Below are 16068 nucleotides of genomic sequence, written 5' to 3'. Positions count from 1 at the left end.
CACACACACACACACACACACACACACACACACACACACACACACACACACACACACACACACACACACACACACACACACACACACACACACACACACACACGAGATTTGTTTCTGATTTGTTTCTTGATCTTCTCAAAAGTCTATAACAATCTCTTATCATTGCAGATCTCCCTGAACCCGAATACTTTCCATTGCACAGGAGGAGGGGCCCAGTTCACACAACTCACTATACTGTACAACAGGATATTAAATATCACATTTTAATAACACATGAAGCAAGCGTAAGCTCTTTTATACTGGGGTTACATTGTGTAAATTGGAGAGACTGGACTAGATGGCCATGATTTGTGGGTGTGACCTACATTCTATAACTGCAGTGAAACCCAATATCAGCTAATAATACTGATACTATATATGTCTCATCCTACTTCATTCTTACATGTTTTTCATTCATGTTCATTCATTTTTTAATTGACTAGTTTCCTGAGAAACAATGGGGGCGCGTGTATACGGGTGTAGATGGGCTCTAATGCTTGACAGTGAGTCCCTGGTTCAAATCCCGGCCGATCGGAACATTTTCTGCATGTCACTCCCTATACTCTTTCTCCATGTTTCCTGTTTCTCTCCACCGTGACTATCAAATAAAGGGCCAAAATATTAACAGGAAGGGTTTGATTTAGGCCGAGCCGTCGTCTCAACGGGCAGCCAAGCTCGGCAGAGCTCTCTTTTATACCAAACCTGCCAGCAACCTGCCACATACAGTAATTTACAATTTGGGCGTTTAGCAGAAGCTTATCCAGACACAGTCCACCAACAAGCCTCTTCTACAGCAGTGGTTCTCAAACTTTGACTCCAAAATGTATATGTATTAAGCTGCGAGTCTCCATTTAAAAGGATTTCGTGCCAGGAACCCTGTTTTGTTAAGATCTTTCAAAAAAAAGAGAAAGAAATAGCCTTAAAAAAAAAATAGGACTCAAACTGTGCCTCATTTAGCTGGGGAGGACCCCCAGAAACCAACCTCAAGGATCCCGTGGGAGGGTCCCCGGACCCCACTTTGAGAACCATTAGCAGCGCAAAGCATGTCCGTTTGATGCAAAGGGTTTTATTTATAGCTGTTCTGGTGTTGGTAATCACAACCTAAGCCTGCAGCACCTGGCCCCTGCATGGCTGCTTTCTCTGTCACTTGAGATATGGACGGCTCCAGGGGGTCTGCCCATAAAAACCAGCTACACCAAACTCTCTACACAGTCACATCCACTAAAGCACTGTTTCTCAAAATGTTTACACGTCGCGAGTAAATATCTCCTTCTTTTCCGCTTCCTACATTTAAAAAAAATACAAGATTTCAAAAGATTTTCAAAAAGTTTAAAGAAAAAATTAATCACAACTTTACACATCAATTAAAAACAATTCCCACATTTTTCAAAAGTATTTCATGAATAAAATCAAAAAATCTAATAATTTCCATAAATAAATGTAAAAAACGTTTAAGAAGCAGTGAAAATAGCAGATCTACAAGCTCGCAAGGTGGCGCAAAGCGACGTGTTGTGAGCTTGTAGATCTGCTAACTTCTCTTTTGGATCTTGAACTAAAGAGTAGTTGCGTGCTGGTGTCATGCTCAGTAAATAGGATCTACAAGCTCACAACGGGTTTCTTGGGAGCTTGTATATCTGCCATTTACCGCATGCAACACCATGCAGTGTCCAATAAATCAGGCTTAACATGGACCACATGGTCACCATTTCCATTTTTTATCAAATCTACTGGTAACAGCGTGAAAACCTACAGAATGAGAGACTATGTTCATACATCTCAGCCTTTGCAGTATGTGATTTAAAGTTCCTCTTTTTTGTCATATTGTAACAGTATGGAGCTTACAAGGCTAAAATCTCCTACGCTTTCAAAAATAGCAAATATAGCCGATCTATCTACACGCTCACAGCATGAGCTTGCAGATAGAGCTCTTTGTGTAGTACAAAGGAATTATAGTTGGTTGATCCTGTTTGGGTAGAAGTTGCCAGGTTTCAGTGGTGGAAAATGTACCAATATTGCAATGTAGAAATACTCTGTTACAAGTAAAAGTCCGGAATTCAACATTTACTCGAGTAAAAGTACAAAAGTATTGGCATCAAAATGTACTTAAAGTACCAAAAGTAAAAGTACTAGTTATGCAGAATGTCCTGTCTAAAATGTGGAAAGGGCTTTTGAAAATAGCAGATCTACAAACTTACAAGCTCAGATCTACTACAAGCTTGTAGATCGGCTATTTTCAAATGGCCAACATGTATATAGGGCTGAAGTGGGCAATGTCTGTTTTGTAATAATAATCAAAATCTACAAAGTAACTTGTAACTAAAGTTTTCAAATAAATGCAGTGGAGTAAAAAGTACAATATTTGCCTCTGAGATGCAGTGGAGTAGAAGTGAAAGTATTGACAATTTGAAATACTCCAGTCAAGTAAAAATACCTCGTAATTGTACTTAAGTGCAGTACTTGAGTAAATGTACTTTGTTACTTTACACCACTGGCCAACAGCACTGTGAAGCCCACCTCTCCCCTCCCCTCCCCCCCTCAAAGTGACAGAGACATGAGGACATGCAGCAGATGGACTGACAGACAGACAGCAGCACGCAGTGGGACTGTCCCCATGTCTCACGCTGTGTGCCCTGTCCCATTAGGGACAACACACTACAGCTGTTCCAATAATAAATCACTTTAAAAAAAACACTTTTAATCCTCCCCCTGTTAACTTTAATTAAAAGTCAACAAGAAATGTCACTCACTATGTCATAAACGCCTCCCCAGTTCTTCTCTTTCCAGTTCAGATTAAACAGTAAGCCGATGAAAAAATAATTATCTTTATTACATATCCCCCTTACACCATTAAATGGCAACAGAACTGTTTTTTTTTAAATAAAATAGCTTCATTTGTCTGAATATGTTGGGCCTTTGTAGCTGATTTGCTATGCATGTGCTCAAAAAATTGTCTGTCAATTCAATGTTGCAAAACATTATTCATTTTCATTGACAGAAAACACAAGATTACTGTCAATTATAATTACAAACCAGAGCAAATCGTCTCTGTCAGGTAGAAACCTCATACTGGATGTCCAAATCCAAAACAAGTAACTTTTCAGGAATCAAATTCAAAGTAGTAGCTCAAAAGCATCGATCTTGTAGATCTGCACTTTTTAATGCTTTTGTGTGACGCTGTTGTATGATCAAGTAGGGCGTTCATTTATGAAAAAACACAAACAGTTGAAATATGGAGATAAGAGGTTTCTGCCTGACAGCGATGATATGCTAGTTTAATATTAGACTCAAGTTGAACGGTGGCCAGTGAGTCCTGGTGCGTAGGTCATGCACCCCTCCCACCACCCTGGCCCAAAGCCCCACCACCCCCACCCCCACCCCCACACACACACACACACACACACAGTTGCCAAAGGAAAGCAGTATACCAATATTATACCGGACCTATGGATACATTGTAAACAAATTGTTTGCTGTCGACTTTGTATATCTTCATATTTCATCTTTTTATGTTTGCTGGTAAATGAATCCCTACTTGGTCGGAAAAGTAAAAACAAAAATCCACTGTGAGCTTGTAGATCTGCTTTTTTTCCACTATTTTGGAACAAACTCTGGGCTTGACTGAAGTGACAGTGAAAGTTAAGTGTGTCTGTGGGTTTTATTAATATTGAACCAATGAAAAGTATTAACAAGAGCTTGAGACTAAATAATAACCATTGGATCCATTGGAACCAATGTAGGAACGTTTCCGTTTTTCAGACATACAAGGTTTCCACCGAGAGCGACAATATACTAAAAACATATTGTGTCCTAAACCCGACATGGTACAACACTGTCTCATGTATGTGAAGACCACAACAATCAATCTAGAATATCAGACTAGAATAAACGATCAACACGTTAAGCATTAACCACTTAAACCCAACATGTATATACTTTGTTGACTGGAGAAATTAGTATAATTGTCCTCTAGCATTTCCCTCGACACCAAATCTCTTCAGCAAAACTAGCCGATCTACAAGCTCACTGCATGTGAAGCTTGTAGATCGGCTATTTTGGCCTCACGTGGACCCCTGCAGCTGCTTAACTGTGTTATCCAACTCCATCACAGCTGTTGCTATTCTCTACCTCAAAGCCAGCCAGGGCCACATCCACTAATTTTATCCATTTAAGCCATAACACGTCATGCGACGCGAAACAGCCGATCCACAAGATCACAACGCATTGCGCGGCGGTATGTTGTGAGCTTGTAGATCTACAGTATGTTTCGCTGTCCAACACCAGTGTACGATGTGTATGAATTAAGTATGGGCCTATTTTTAAGAGTTTTCGGCATGGCCAAAAGAGGGACACCAGGGTCAATGTGGATAAAAGAACACTTTAACACACAATTATATTATTTTAAAGCTAGAGTGTGTGTGTGTGTGTGTGTGTGTGTGTGTGTGTGTGTGTGTGTGTGTGTGTGTGTGTGTGTGTGTGTGACTGTGTGTCACTGTGTGTGTGTACAAACTCTTATTCTATAATACAGATAAAACTGTCTGATATCTAGATCAGGTCAACGCATGGTTAAACACAACGTTCCTCAATGTGGGGTCCGGGAACCACCATGGGTCCAAACGAACCCCTCACGGGTCTGTAACTCAGAGAGCTGACAAATGGAACCAAATGGACCCGATAGACAATCACTGACAATCACTGGTTCAACATTAATCCGAACAATTAGGACAACCGGATCTGTCCGGGTCAGGACAAGCTCACTTCCGACCCGAGTCCATATATAATGAGCAGTTCTGGCACTTAAAACCACAGTCTAAAAATACACCCCACCCCCCGATTCCCCCCACCCACGTTTGACTGACAGCCACCATGTGGCACATAGCTGGAGGTACAACTGATATCCCCCTAGCTGCTGATTCCCTTAAAAAGCCATGGCCACCCAGCTGAGGCTCCTCTCTAATGCTATCAGAGGGCTATTCTTGGACAGGTCCCACATCGCTCCTCCGAGCTCGTAATAACCTTGAAAATGGAAAATCAGCAAAGCAAACGGCCCTTTTGATGAATAATAAGAGAAAGCTAAGAAAGCTTTTCCAACAAAAAAAATGAAATGCTCGCTCGCGAGGCAGCTAGGCCTTAAAGGTCAACTCCTTCAACACTGAAGCTCCCAATTATGTCCAGGTGTTAACTGTAAATGGCGTTACAAAGCTAATGAGTCACTGCTCTGTGTGGTGCTCCGGGGGACCCCCCCCCCCCCAAAAGAAGTCAGGCGGGCGGTTCCAGGGGGTCCCCAAGCTCAAGTTTAAGTTAAAAGACACTTACTTGTTTCCACAAGGATGCCTTTAGATGAAGGGGCTGTGCCCAGGAGCGGTGTGTCGTAGGTAACTAGCTCCTTATCCACAAAGTTGTTGTCAGCCAAAAATCCAAATGAGAACAGTTGAGCCTCAAGGAAACCCCAAAAAACAAAACTACACAGTGTAGACCAGCCGTGTAGTTCTGTTTTTTCTCTCCCCGACGCAATCCCTACACCCGAGGCAAGGCTGGGAATGCTCACACTGCTCAGAAGTGGCAAGAGGGTGGTGTTACTTTTTATACCCCCGGGTGTCCGCGGCATCATCGCCTCAGCCGGCCGCCCTATTGGTCAGCCCCGCGAGGCCCCCGTGGGGTCATGGGAAAAAAAGGGGCGGCCATTTTATGCAAGCTCACAGGCAACAGCTGTCATTCACTTTACTTAACAAAGTACGCACCCCAGACAGGCATGCAGAGGTGAGGGGATGCATGGACACAAGAGATTAAAGCAGTGGTTCTCATCAACCAGTGGTCCGGGGACCACCAGTGGTCCTTGAGGGGGTTCCAGGTGGTCCCCAGCAAAATGATGGAGAGTTGGTAACCAAATGGACCCTTATTAGATATATAACTCTTGCTAGTGTAAAATGAAACCAAATAAATGGACCAAGGGTCCATTTATCTCATTTTACACTCTCAAGAGTTAAATTATTGTTAAACATCTGCATTACTTAACTAAAGAATTGTTATTTTGATCAACGTTTGCCTGTCTAGGGGCGGCAGTGGCTCAGGGGTAGAGTGGCCGGGTAGTGTGAGCTGGAAAACCGCAAGGTTCACAGTTCGATCCCGGGCTGGGGCGCTCCCCTAGAGTTAGTGTCGAAGTGTCCTTGAGCAAGACGCTGAACCCCTAATTGCTCCCGATGAGCAGGTTGGTGCCTTGCATGGTTTCCTCCGCCATCGGTGTATGAATGGGTTAATGGCACTATCAATGTAAAGCGCTTCGGATAGAAGCGCTATATAAATGCACCATTTACCATTTACCTGTTATCTCCCCTATTACCACATCATTACAGCATGGAATTATGGACAAAATCGTATCCCACGATAACAAAATATTCGAAGTCTTGGGTCTGAGAGTCTAAATCTCATCAAACGGTGGTTTGTGGCTCAAATGCTGAATAAATAATGCACCTTGATATGAAAAGAAAGTGTTGAAAACCACTGGATTAAAGCAAAATAAAATCTCACGACTGAAAGGTTTTGTCAGTCCAGGGTCCCATACTGTGATTTATGAAACAGCGTGAAAGGAAAGGAGCCCCCCCCCGTACTAGAGTTACATAAACAATTAGCACAACATGTAAAATTATGATGTTCATCAGTCTAAACCTACATTACTGTATGTTCCTGCTGTTCTATATACAGCCAGGGTTTAACCATTGCTTTCATGATCTGAGACCATTAGGGTTTGATTGATGCTTCTGAATATTGCTAGCGTGATTAATCCAAACAATCTTTAATCTGTAACTTATAAGCGAAAATAGCTGATCTACAAGCTCACAATGTGTCACAGGGCAACACGCTGTGAGCTTGTAGATCGGCTGTTTTTGCCGCGTGCGGATAGACGGATAGACGGATAGATGGATAGACGGATAGACGGATGGATAGATGGATAGATGGATCATGTGGTTACATAACACAAACACATACAGACAGACAAACAGACACAGACTGACTCACTGACTCACTGACTGACTGACTGACTGACTGACTGACTGACTGACTGACAGACAGATAGATAGATAGACCCCCACTCTGAGAAGTGCTGCTCTAAACTACAGGGCTCCCACTACAGAAACAAGGTCACGGGTTGACTGTACACATAACTGAAAGAGGAGGTTACAAAACCTCTCTTATGCAGTGGTGGGAAGTACTGAGTACAATTACTCAAGTACTGTACTTGAGGACAATTTTGAAATACTTTCACTTTACTCGAGTATTTCCATTTTGTGATACATTATACATTATACTTCTACTCCACTACACCTCAGAGGAGGCAAATAATGAACTTTTTACTCCACTAGAATAATTTGACAGCTTTATGACAAATTTGAATGTAAATAAAGGCCGGCAAGTACAGACAGACAGACAGACGGATGGATCATGTGGTTACATAACACAAACACGTACTTACTTTTCATGCAGTAATAGTTTATTATTATTTATATTTTATTTTTCATTTTAGAGGTATTACAAAGCTCTTAAAAGTTCTTAAATTGTCACTTTAGAAATGTGCAGATACCCTGGGCCTGTATACACTTATACTGTATGTTGGTTTGTTTACTGTTGAGTGAGAAAACAAATCACCCGAAGACCCCCCAAAATAATTTGGGGACCCCCCTGGACCCACAGTTTGAGAACTGCTCTAAACTACAGGGCTCACACTACAGAGACACGGTCACCGGTTGACCCTTCACATAACTTAGCTGCATAAGAGCTAATTTAAGGATCTTATGCAGTGGTGGGAAGTAACTAAGTACATTTACTTGCGCGTCAGAGAGGGCCAGGGGGTGCGGCCCAGGACTCCAGGGGCCCGGCCCTCACCATCACACAGATCTATTTTTGAATAGCCAAAGAAATCTAAAATGACACAGATGTGTTCCCGGTCTTAAGGAGTTAAAGCAGGGGTTCTCAATCTTTTTTATACCACAACCCCATATTATGAGGGCATTTTATTATGAGGGCATTTTTTTGGCGAATCCACCGCCCCCCAGGAACTAAAACCCTATGATCAATAAAAGCTATGGAGGTGGTTCAATGTCCACATATTTGTAATGTAAACGGGAGCATTTAGCCAAAACATGTTGCTAGAACCATCTTGATCCACCTCTCAATTTTATCTTTGGCCACCGACAGTGGCGTTTTTCTCCATCGTGGCAACTGTTGGCTGTCTGTCTGTGAGAATGATCTCCCCGGCGTCCCCGCACAGTAACGTTACATCGCAATCTAAATTTAACTCTGCGACGGTACAGATGGAACCAAATGGACCCGTGGAACCCAACCCACCTCAACCCGCCCCGCAAAACCATATATAAATCTATGGCTCAACCCGCCCCGCGTTGAGCCCCGCGGGTCGTACCTATAATTCTATCATGGTTAGAAAATAATCTTCAAGTATACACCCCAAGTGTATTCAAACTGTGTTATTGTTATTATTCTTATTCTTATTAGGAATAAAGACAAAACAAGAGCATGTGATTTTTTTTTTTTTTTTGCGTGTGAGAGAGGCTGACCCGCTCACCCGCAGCCTGCATAATTGCCTCTGAAATCCTGACTCGACCACCAGCGCCGCGGGTTGACCCGCGGGACCCGCCGGTTACGGGTCGGCCCGCTCATCACTACTGCACGACCGCAACGGCACCTTCCCGCGACCCCACTTTGGGTCACGACCCATAGTTTGAGAACCGCTGGGTTAAAGCATTATCATCATACCCCCTCAACTATCAACAGGAGGGCCTATGCAACATTTACAAATACAAGCCTCTATTGTCTCCAAATGTATTTTGCGCAAAATCGTTTACAGCAAACAGCTGCCAAAACCAAAGTCCATTCCTACTACGATTATCACTCATTTGCACGGTGCAGCATTGTCAACGATGTAGGCTATCAGGCTTTTCGTTAACAGAATCGCTCAGTGTCTATAAAAAGTTTTGATAAAAACGTGAAGACAAAAAAAAATTGTGAGCACACTACCGATTTTGCGGTTTTGACTTGTTCCACCAGTGGTTATTTGTGGTTAAACTAATCTTGATGCAATATTAACAAACAGGGAACCTCTGGAACCCCCACTTTGAGAAGCAGTGCTCTGTAACAGGGCTCCCACTACAGAAGGAAGGTCACGTGTTGACTGTACACATAACTGTAACTTAAGAGGAGCTCTTATGCAGTGGTGGGATGTAACTAATACAATTACTCAAGTACTGTACTTAAGGACAATTTTGGTACTACTTAAAACACACACTCTACTCAGCACAGGAACTCGATTTGGCTCCCTTCTGTGTTTAATCCTATTTCCTACTAGCACAACATTACATGTATAAGGGCGGTTACACCAAAACATGGTTGGCCACTGTTAAACTCAGGTTGTGCGCGGCCACAGTTTTTTGCAGCCAGCGCATTCTAAATAAACAGAGTGACCCACCTGTCACTCACTTTCAGGACCCTCCCATGCAACAGCAACAACCAGTTGCTCTATCACAAGCACCATGTCGCTTCCTGAGTCTTGGGACGGTCTGCCTTCAACTCACCCGATTGGACAGACAGAGTGGGACAAGCAGCATAGAGCGCATAAACGCAAGATGTGTGCGACAAGCGGAAAGATGAGCAAGACCATATGGTCTTGCAATTTTTTTCCAAGAATCCACGCATTTGCATTGACAAAGCATTGGCAGAGTCCGCCCCATAGGTAAAATAAAAGTGCGGTGTGACCGTGCCCTAAGGCAGTAGTGCTGACAGATTCTGCTGTTCTGCAGAATCCGACTTGAGAGATTACCGTACAACGAATTGCGAAAGTTGCCGATCTACAACATCACATCGCATGGAGAGGTGACGCATTGTGAGCTTGTAGATCTGGGATCCAGGTTTATATGTAGAGTTGTCACCATTACAAATTTAAGTTGACAATTAATTGTCACTCAAATAATTGTGATTAACGATTTAACTGTGTGTTTGGCCATTGAACATTGGAACTTATGAAGCCTTTTAGGCTTTGTAATCAAAAATTGCACATGGCAGATATGACAAATAACTGAAATATACAAAGAAATTATTGCCATTTAATTATTTTATACATATATGTAAAAGCACAAAAGCAGAAATAGCAGATCTACAAGTTTACAACACGTCACAAACTGCTTTTTTATATTTTTGAAAATGTGTGAACATTTTCCAACCTGGAAACGATTATGACGATTATGCAAACATAATTGCGATTATCTAAAATAATTGTGAATAGACGATTATGTAATAATTGTGACGGGCCTATTTATATGTGGCTAATACAACACAGACGTCATATTAACACCAACACAGCCAGCTGTTCAAAGCTTTGTAATTTTAATGACTAATCATTTGTCCTGGCAGCGAGTGACGTGTTGGTGTGATGGAAGCTCCTCTCTATTGGTCCTTCTAGACTCTAGGAATTAGAGCCTTGACACCTCTAGTATCTAGAGGTGTCAAGGCTCTAATTCAGTGGTTGTCAACGTGGGGTCTAGGTCTAGTGCTCGCCAGTCTTTTGAGCACCCGCAAGTGCGTGCCCATGAGACTGCGTTCCCATGCTACCCTACCCTCCTTCATAACCGTCATAAAAGAGCACCTGTCTACAATTTGTAACTGGACCTAGACAAGTCTTCTAGCTTACCTAAAGAAATTACCCCCCGCCCTCCCCACAGTTTTTCTGTAAATATACTTTTACTGCTCCAAGTATTGATGCTTTCTTGTATAGTATTGTATGTCTTGATGAATTGAATACATATAGGACCACAATGGAAACAAGCCCTGAGGCCTTTTTGTGTTATCCTTTTAGCGTTATTGTATAACTGTACATCTGTGCTTTTTGCAAACTGTATTCAATCAATCAATACTGTCACACAGATAGTACCAAATACCACTGTAGTAGCCTACAGTAGCATACATAGTTGATGGTAGGCTACTTAACCCATTAAGACCTGGGGCCCATTCCACAAATGTCTTCTGAATCCTAACAGTTTTCTGAAACACTTATGTTGCAATAACATGGGACCACCCAAAGTTGCATTGTATTTGGCCGCGGCAAACCATCTCAAAATGTTTAGTTTCAGGGACCCCCAGAAGCCAAGATTTGAGATACAAATGTTCGCTGTAAAAAATATATATATTCAAAGATTTGCACACATTAATTTTCATGATTTTTCAAAAATAGCAGATCTACAAGCTCATGGCACGGCACTTGGTGCGGCGCTATGAGCCTGTAGATCTGCTATTTTTGAATAGCCAAAGTATAAAATAATGGTTAAAATCTAAAATGACAGATGCTTTCCCAGTCTTAAAGGAGAATTTCTGACTATGTTTTTCTTACCTTCTATATGATTTTATGATATTTAATTATGATATATTATATCCTAGGACGAGTGGTAGTAGAAACATTTCATAACTCCATCCCACGTCCACTGCAGCTAAAAACCTGAGCGGAAGATCCATGCTCTAGATCGCATGCTATAGATACCACTCGTCCTAGGATATAGTAATATCATATAAAAGGTAAGAAAAACGTAGTCCGAAATTCTCCTTTAATGGGCTAAGGAAGACAATAGCCAACAGTTAACGGTAGCCTACTTCAAACCCCATCAAATGTGCAACCCAACCCCAGTCTCTCCATTCAGTATAATGCGTTGGTGTCACAGCCAGGGCATGGAGTTAACTTCTCCTTTTTGTTGTCTGTATGTGTGTTCATGGAACTGAACATAGACAGGCACTGTAGCTAAAACCCACGTCAAAATACAGCTGAAAAGCGAGTTTCAGAATTGTTTGAGTGAAAGATCAAACGCGTTTCAGAAGCCACAGCCAGGGTAGATTAAATCAGCATAGTGCTGACACACACACACACACAAATAATGCAAAACTAACTAATTGCATATAAAACCATCTTCCTTCTATATATCCCGTTGATGTACTATCCTACCTTTTTTTGTCCATGCTGGTGGCTGGAGTGACCGCTGAAGACGGTCAGAGAACAGAAGCAGATGGAATCAGATGATCCGCTGTGGCGACCCCATGAAAGGAATTAGCCGACAGAATAAAAAAAAAACTGCACTTCTTGATTATTTGATTGATTGAAAAAGTAATTAATAGAATAATCGCTCTGAAAATAATCGATAGTTGCAACTAAAACAAGACAGACAAACAGACTGATTGAACTACACAGCACACAGTAAAATCCTGAATGTTAACTCACAGACAAAGGTATGAGACTGAGAGTAACAAATGTAACTGAGGGTAACCAAATGGACCCAGAGTCTGTGTGAGGTTTTAAATTACACCATTTTGACACCATCTGAATGAGTTCAAGCATCAATGGGTGAAACACAATGGTGACTGGTCGCTGCCAAATGGTCAGAGAAAACAAAAACACAACAAGTTTCTTCCAGAAGAGTCGGAGGATGGTGACAAATAGTGACTTGACAACAAGTACCTACAATGGGCTGGTAAACATGGCTTACTGTATTACTAGACTACCTTGTGGTTATCTAAGTCATTTTATAAGTAATAGATACAAGCGTCCAAAAAAAAAGATTTAAAAAAAATATATTATTATAATTATATTATATAATATATTTCATAATTTATATATATATTGTGTTCATTTTCAATTAAAATAATAATAATAAATAATTAACTGATGGTAATTTCAATGATTCAATCACATTCCTTATTTCCTTTAGTTTAGCCCTAAAACCCTAGGGTTAGACACCAAAATCACCTTTCTAGGTTGAATAGTAATTTTAAGCTTTAAGCTCCCGACAGCCATCTTGAAAATGACACCTTTCCGGAAGTTACATCTTCCTAGTTTTTTTGTATGCTGTTTAGCATGCCCAATAGTACTAGAATCAACCTTTTGTGTCAATACTTGGGAGGTTCAACCATATAGGCCTGTATTGCCCGATCTACTTAGCAGCCACAGTCTTTTCAACACAGATCTTTAGACACTTACCGGCATTCATCAGATTGTTACTGGGAATTTCCCACCATGACGAATCCAGACAACTGGAAGCTGTGTGGAGTGTGTGAGCTCATCACCAGAGCCTGAAGTGAAGGATGACTGCCGCATAGGACTCCTCTGTGGCCTGGACCAGTGTTGAACTCCTTACTAAAAAGAAAGTCAAATATTACTCGTTACTCGTAGCGGTCCAGGCACCTAGGCTCAGTGTAGCCTGACAGAGCGTCGCAGGTTCAAGTCCCGATCCCGACGGCCTTTGCAGCTTTGCAGTACAAAGGTATTGGCATCAAAAATATACTTACAGTACCAAAGTAAAAGCACTAAAATGTTTCAAAATGTGTGTGCGTGAGATCTACAAGCTCACAACGCATCTGAGCTTGTACATCTGCTATTTTTTAACAGACCATGTATAAAATATAGCTTAAGTGGTTCATGTACTGTATCTGTGTTGGTAAAGAATAATCCAAATCTGCAAAGTAACTTTTCGTTTTCAAATAATTGTAATGGAGTACAAAGTACAATGTTTGACTCTGAGATGCAGTGCGAAGTATTACACACTCGAGTAAAGTAAAGGTACTATACCTAAATTATTTTACTTAAGTAGAGTAATTGAATACATTTACTTACTTCAGTTCCCACCACTGCTCCAATAACAGCATGATAGTGGGTTGTAGCAGAGAGACAGCTGCTGAAAGAGACACTGTGAAATCTCTCATAACACTGAGGATGTTACTGTGAAGAGAGAAACATAGGGAGGGAGGGAGAAAGTAAATAAAGAGAAATGACAGAAATAATCTTATTTTTGTAAGCTGTGTATTTCTCTTTTCTCTTTTCTCGATTCCCACGTCATTGTGTATCTCTGTCTGTCAGTCTTGGGGAACCAACACCAAATATCCACTGGAATCTGCCTGTTGTCCTCCATAGGCTCCATTCAAGTACGAATTCAAAGTATAAAGCAGGTGTCTTCAACAGGGGGTCCGTGACCCCTAGGGGGTCCTCAGAGTTGCTACATGGGGGGCCACCAAATCTATGTATGATATGTTTAACCACTTGAACCCTAGTGTCACACTAGGGTTCAAGTGGTTAAAGTAGTGTCCCTATTCGGAGTGGAACATTAGCAGAAAATAGCTAAAATGTCTCGCGCTGAACTACTTTCGAGAGGTGTAGAGTGAAAAAAGAGCAGACCAACTACAACATTTCTAAGTATTGGGTTTAAGTGGTAACTGTCTGAAAATCCACATTAACATGAATCAAACACAACGCTAGTACGCTACACAATGATAGTGCTGTCAAACAACACTATAAAGAAGCTATCTATGAAATCTATGAAAAAGTTGAATCTGCGACACTAGTGTGGGGGTCCCTACATGCTTCATCTCTCTCTCAGCTAAGGGGTCCTTGGCCTGAAAAACCCCTGGTATAAAGTGCTTTACCCAAAAAACACGGATGTTACCAGTCCCTTCGGAACACTTGTGTTCCGTAATATTCACTATTTGTTTCATAAAGTGGTGTTTTAATCCCGTCTGTGCCTGACTGTCATTGTTTCCATCAAGTGTAATACCACCTTTCACCTGCTGCAACATCGCCACTTCCAGTCATTGAGGAAGAAGGGGAGAAAATAGCCACCGATCGGATTAAAATGCATTTTATTGAACAATACGTAAGATACGGGTACTTCTTAGGGCCCGTACATAAGTGTAACATCCGTGGCCATGGAATAAGCACTTTATATTTGATATATGAACGTGTATGTAGATGTACGGGCCAAAAAGGGACAAAGTGCAAAGACCAGGTTGAAGTTCATCCATGACTGTCCCATAAAATACGACAGTCATGTTTCAGTGCTTATACTTACTTAACGTTAATTCCCCAGTGGTTTGTTAGAACAAGTTCTTTCAGTGTTCTACCCTCGGAGAAACGCCCAAGGAGTCCATATGTGAAAGTTATTTGTAATAATTCCAAATGTAGAGTTTTTATTAGTTATTCGACCAAGTTTTCCACTGAAGCTGCGTTGTTGTTGTGCTACAGCCACACAGGTGAGGTGAGTGGATGGAGTCTTGGAGTGACGTCAAACCACGCCCCCTGTGGTCTTGGAGACATTTTCCCATTAACTTGAACCCTAGAATCCATCCATCCAAACTCACAATACTAATGCATTGTGAGTTTGTAGACTGGCTATTTAAACAAACATTTAGACACATTTTGAGAACTTTTTTGGTAAAAAAAAGAAGAAATGGGACATTCTGCATTTCCTGCAAATATGTTGCTATGCTACTTTGTTGCACCTTATTTATAATTTATAATCTCAGCTGCTGCTATGAGGACCCTATGATGAGGACCTCAACATATGTTTAACCTTACACCTGCTGCTTTTTATGTGTGTGTACAATATGTAAATATCAGTCCCCGAAAAATAAATGAAATGTCAGATGAACATGAATCCAACATATTATTTTCTGTCTGTCTGTCTGTCTGTCTGTCTGTCTGTCTGTCTGTCTGTCTGTCTGTCTATCTATCTATCTATCTATCCATCCATTTATCCAAACCATAGTCACTGAAAAGAAAAAACAGTGGAATACTTCCAAGCTAGTTTCAAATCTCTCGACAGTTGACACACATTGATGAGACAATGACAATGAACTGTATACAATATACTATATCAGTATATGATCAGTGGTAACTAAGTGGTAACTAACCAAGTAACTAAGTGCATTTACGTAATTACTGTACGTAAGTAAAATTTCAAGGTATTTTTACTTGGAGCATTTCCAAGTTCCAGTACTTTTTCTACTCCACTATACATCTCAGAGGCAATATTGTGCTTTTACTCCATGCACTACAATTATTTGAAAACTTTAGTTACTATACTTTGTAGAATTTGATTATTATTACAAAACATACATTAACCACTTCAGCCGCCATTACAATACATTTCAGCCGTTTGAAAATAGCCGATCTACAAGCTCACAATGCCATTTGAAAACTTGTGAAACGGGACATTC

General features: G+C 41.2%; 1 protein-coding gene across 7 annotated transcripts in view; it reads right to left on the bottom strand.

Annotated features, from left to right (window-relative positions):
• The window catches only part of LOC311065027 (titin-like), a 223490-nt gene extending 217916 nt beyond the window's left edge, over positions 1 to 5574 (bottom strand). For all 7 annotated transcript variants that reach the window (XM_084085185.1, XM_084085189.1, XM_084085191.1 and 4 more), the window contains exon 1: positions 5353 to 5574. The gene's annotated coding sequence lies outside the window, so the exon portion shown is untranslated. The remainder of the gene's footprint in view (positions 1 to 5352) is intronic.
• Between the last annotated feature and the right edge of the window lie 10494 nt (positions 5575 to 16068).

Source organism: Gymnoscopelus microlampas, assembly GCF_963454915.1.
Source record: "Gymnoscopelus microlampas genome assembly, chromosome: 17".
In the NCBI taxonomy this organism is placed as follows: Eukaryota; Metazoa; Chordata; class Actinopteri; order Myctophiformes; family Myctophidae; genus Gymnoscopelus; species Gymnoscopelus microlampas.
This window is presented reverse-complemented; position numbering and strand designations above follow the sequence as displayed.